The sequence below is a fragment of the Falco peregrinus genome, chromosome 14 (assembly GCF_023634155.1).
Source record: "Falco peregrinus isolate bFalPer1 chromosome 14, bFalPer1.pri, whole genome shotgun sequence".
Taxonomy (NCBI): domain Eukaryota; kingdom Metazoa; phylum Chordata; class Aves; order Falconiformes; family Falconidae; genus Falco; species Falco peregrinus.
The window spans coordinates 8279787-8285211 of record NC_073734.1 but is presented as its reverse complement, the minus strand read 5'-3'; the positions used below and the strand labels follow the sequence as shown (position 1 = coordinate 8285211).

Sequence of the window (5425 nt, the reverse complement as noted above, 5' to 3'; positions counted from 1 at the left end):
GTTAGTCTAATATTAAAAGTAATTTTAGACTGACTGCATATTTTGGGGGAGTTAACGTTTTCTTTTGGTAACTTTTTTAAAGGAATTCCATGTTTGGATGCATTCTGCTAACACTGAAATCAGTGTATCCTACCACTGACTTAGGTGGGGGAAATTAAAGCAGAAACGGTATTTTTGGCAAATGCCATCCTCTATGCTTGGTTTTGAGCAGGCATCTAATTTTTTTATCGGTTATAAATAGATGTGATATCTAGCAGAATCACATTCCTTGTTGTTAGCCAGCTCTTTAATAGCAAAATATTTGACCACTGCAACATTCTTCTACTGGAGAACTTAATAGAAACCTTAGTATAGTTCCTATTATGTATTCAAACTATTTGCCAATTTCTTCTCAGCATGTGAAAACCCTGATTTGTGAGCAACGTGCTTCATATTCTGGGAGTATCCTAAAGAAGGCAATTACTGGGTAAACCGTGGTTACGGTGTAACGTTTTCCAAAGTATAAAAGCATTAGGCAAAACAGATGAGAATAGCTTTTATTGCTACCAGAGTCTGCAAAGAGCTACCCTTTAAAACCAACTGCACCAAAGGCTGACCTTTCTTAAGGTAACTCAGTCACATTCCAGTTGGCAACACAGTGATTTTATCAAAACACCTTCTGTTTTCATAATGAGCCTCATGAATTTTGGCTGAATTTGTTTAAGTTAAATTTTAAGTCCAGGTATAGCTTCTCTTTTAGGAAATAGAGAATACTGAATCATTGGTTCTTTAGAGTAGAAATGTTCAGGAACAGATTTGCACATATCAGTGATGTTTCCCTAAGTTTTATGGACATCTACTTTTCTTTAAAATACCTAGCAGATGGCTCACAATCTTCCAGAAACGATCACAAAAGTCAAGCTTATAGGTCAAACCATGTTCTCTGAATATTAACAATAGAAGTAGCTGTTATTTAAAAACCAAAACCCCACAGTCCTATTGAAGTACTCCAATACAAAAATAACATGGGCAAATTAAAATACACTAACACCTCCTCAGAATTCAAACCGTTCATAGAAAGAGTGGGAAAACCAAAAACTCTTACAAAGGGAAAGGAAAAGGTGTTAGGGTTATACAAAAAGGAGTTCAGGAACAGTTGTTCAAGCACCTTTCAAAGCAGGGATATGGAAAAAAATAGGAAATAAAATTTATGTTCTCAAACACAACATAATCATCTTGCAAACTAAAAACATGATGGCAAAATTCATGTCATATGATCAATGTTTATATACAAAACTCAGGAGATGAAGCTAAAATAAATCAGTGCATCTACGATTCCTGTAATGCCAAGACAACACCTTCAGCCGAAACTCAAAACTTATTAACAATCATTCCTATCAAACACTGAAAGCAACATTTTAGAAGTCAAGTTCAAAATGACTCTCTATGTTTTGGAAGTGTTTTGCGTGATCAAACTCCATAATTCACTTACAGAAACAACTTCACAGAGCTTCTCAGTTCATCAGAAATTGTGCCTGAGTTTAAGGTCAGAGGCAGTTTTCCACACCCAGCTGTGTGATTCATCCCAGCTCCACCAGGCAATAGAAAGTTTTTTGTTTTGCTTTCTTATTCACGTCTTCAGTGCTTCTCGCATCACAAAGCGCAGTATATGCTCAGCTAGAGAGAAGTGGTTCTTCATTGTACTAGATTTCAGCTGAGGAGTGGAGCGCTCTGTCATCAGGACTAAACATCATTGTACTGGTGGAGCCTGCACTGTCAGCTGCCCTACAAAGGAAGGTACAAACGTTTCTTCATCTTTGGAGCTGACCCTTTCTAGGTAAGTAACTTTCTCACACTGCATCTCCTTCTTTCTTTTCCTATTGAAACCTTCTTACTCCTTAAACGATTTCTAAATTAATTGGCCTAATCATATGTAAAGGATGGGCTGGGTACTGGAATCTTCCTGCATACAGGGAAATATCTCAAACAGAAGTGATAAGCATCACATTTTTTTTCTGAAGGCTCAGCTGAAACCAGAAGTGAGTTCAACATTTCAAGCTGGCCACAAGGTGTGGCACCCATTTTAAACTAGATGGCAATGCTTGGAATGTAAAAACAACTGATGCAGACTAAAAGACACTGTATTCTACCTGGGTTTTTTCCATTATAGATCTGATTTCTTAATGATTGGTTAGACGTTAATATTGCTGTATGGAAACATTATTTTGGAAATTTAAAAAAGTCTTTTGATGCTTTTACAGTTTTTCCCCAAAAAATCCTACATAATTTTCTTGAAAGTTATATCACTGCTACACAATTTTATGAGCTATTTCAAAAGTCTATCTAAGGTATCACTTACTGTTTAGTTCTAGGGGTAATTTTAAAAGTTTCTGTGGGACTTTGTTTAATTCTCCTAGAATCTTACTATTCTTGTTCCTGTTAAATTTCATAGGATTTTTCCACAGAGGGTTGCAGCAAAAGCCTGGAGTCAGTATAATCTAATTTGGACACTCTGATGAATGAATTTAAAGGGAAAAATTGAGTCATTATTAATTTATAACACAGTGCCAGACTTAACAGAAAATACTGATCACCATAGTTTTGGAAATATCTATCACAAAGCTTATGCTTCAAGTCTTTTACTAACTGGTTTGCTATCACAAACAAGCAATCTCAACAATTTCATGCTGATGTAGACTGCTAGGTATTTGCAATGATCCTAAAACTTTATTCTTGAAAAGATAATTTTAAAAGTCAAAATAGTTTAGCTTCTTCCCTCAAATATTTTTATAGAAATAAACAAGCAAGCAGAAAATACTTTACTGTTATCTAATTGGAAGGCATAGACTTCAGTCTGAAACAAACACGTTTCATGACTATCCAAGATGAACAAACAAATTGGGGCAGAAAGCTAATAACTTATGCCAGCATTGCTCCATGCATCAAGGATCTTATATGCTCATGGGAGGGCATTACAAAAATTAGACTAATGTAGCAGAAAGAATGAGTTTGATCTTCCATTACAGCATTATTCTATCACCATTGTTTTGCATTTCAGGCAACTTCACAACGAACATCTTCTCAAACAGTGAGAAAAGTATACCTGCTGATTGGAATTCACCAGGCTTACGTCAGACCGTAAGACATTTGAAAAATATGTAGCACATGAGCAAAGCTGTATTTCCTCTGTGCTTGCTCCTTTTCGTGCAGATGGCTGTATATTTGATGAGAGCATTTAAAATCTTCTCCAACCTCTTTGATCACATTGCTAATCATTGTTAATCAGCTCCATCCCTACCTCAAGAGCATTTATAGGATTCTCTCCCCGGCATATGAGCATCATAAGGGGACCAACCTGAAGAATCTTAACTGGCAGGTGGGAAGATACTGTGAAAATACTGCGACAAGCAGCGAGAGGTCATGAAAGTGAACTCAGGATTCACAGTTTGGACTAACTCACTGCTTATGCATTCATTATTATTAACAGAAAAGTAACTAGGCAGAACCCAACTTACAGGCATTATGCATAATCTGTTTTGCAGTGACCACAGAAGTTAGCCACCTTCAGCAAAATAACCCAAGAAATGCCAGGGATGATTTACAGTACTCTTCTTCAGATATCAGGATCACAGTTTCCAAAGATGGTAAGAAATCAAAATAAGAAGTGGTCTGCAATGTAAATATTGTACTACACTCAAGGCAAGCCATATCCTGTATCTCTATCTAAAAATAAGACTATCTGCAGAAGTCTACCAGAATATGGAACAGCAGTGTTTTGTAGGAGATGTTGCAGTAGAAACTTTTCTGCAAAGTCTCCCCTTGACAACACAAGATTAGGAAAGACTTCAAGAAACTGCTCTTTGAAAACAACAGAAAGTCTTCTAGTGACCACCAGTTTCTTTCATTACCTGCTAACTCAGCTGAAAATAGGCATATTTACTGCAAAATAATAAGCAATGACAAACTGGAGGAAGTTCTATTACTGAAAAATCCCACGCAGATTTGCCTTTCCATTTGACAAGAAAGTTCACTGGTTGAGTAGTCACTTCACAATACTTTTTTTTTAACGTGTCTATATATATCAATATATAATAAAAGCAACTTCTCACATATGTGATACAGAAGCAAATATAAAAATTTTGTACTTCATACATTTTCTCCATTCAGTGTATATTTTGCGGACAAACCCCTGAGACGCAAACCCTAGTAATTCATTAGCATAACAACAGTGTATTAATAACATCAATCACATAATAAAACAATAATAGCTTAAGGAACATCAACATTTTGTCACCCATGTATCTCCCACGAAAAAGAATACTAATATAAATGCCACTGATAAAAGCATGACTTCATTCTTCTGTCACACACAAAATATCACTACCATATAATTAATGCCAGTAAACTCACAGGCTGCACTCATGCATTGCTTTTATTCCCCTTGGAAGGAAATAATTCCAATGGTTTTCATCATATGCAAGTCAGTTTTACTACAAGTCTTTTCAATCCACAAGAAAAGCATTGTTTAAAAATTCATTAAATACTGTACTTTCAGTCCAGACTCCTGTACACAAAAGCAAGGGGATTCACTGTAAGGGAAGGAGAGCTCCTGCATCAAAGGGATCCTTGCCTGTGGTTGGTTTGCTGTCACTCTGTGACGGACTGAATTCACACTATCACTTGCTCTGGCTGATGAACTGCTACTGCTTAGCAAGGGCCTAAAAAATATGCATGGAACAACCATGGGCCATCATTCATGCACACTGATATGGGAGTCTACATAAAAAATCCTTTGAAGAGGATTTTAAAAACCATAACCCAAAAACTTTCAAGAGAGTAAATAAATTCTTCTTTATATATGTCTCCAGGAAGTTATCTGGCTTCTTAAAACAGTCTTTATGCTTATGGAAGTGTCAAAATCCAACTAGAAGTCTAGAACATCAATTACAACTGAGTCCTTGTGCTTGGTCTACAGATCAGCACAGGTTTGGACAGCACATAAACAAATATAAAAATATGTTCATAAATATATTCTAGTTTTCCTCTCTCCTTCCTCTTTCATTTTCATTTGAGTGTGGAATTTAAACCTTAAACAGGAAAAAAAAAAAAAAAACAAACCACCCACCAAAATACAAAAATTCTGCATTTGGTGAAACACAAAATTGCAACAAGTATTATGAATAACAACACCTTTTTTCCTGTTAATACAGCAATGTAAACTACTGTTTCTCCTTCATTTAGTAATTTATTTAAATGTCTTTTCTCTCCAGTACTGGATATAAACTGTAGGTTAAAGTTTTCATGCTGTTTTTCTACCTATCTCTTTCAATATTTTACAGATTCAGAATGAGTCAAGTTTGGATATTCTCCCATAGACTATGCAATTTAATGTCAGATGGTTTGGTACAAATAAGCACTTCTAATCATTTTACTGATACTGTATTTC

General features: G+C 35.7%; 1 long non-coding RNA gene across 1 annotated transcript; it reads left to right on the top strand.

Moving 5' to 3' along the window:
* The first annotated feature begins 1663 nt into the window (after positions 1-1663).
* LOC114013276 (uncharacterized) lies at positions 1664-4884 on the top strand. The gene is made up of 3 exons (XR_003556164.2): positions 1664-1816; positions 3038-3117; positions 3522-4884. It is a non-coding gene; the product is annotated as an uncharacterized LOC114013276 (long non-coding RNA).
* The last annotated feature ends 541 nt before the right edge of the window (positions 4885-5425 follow it).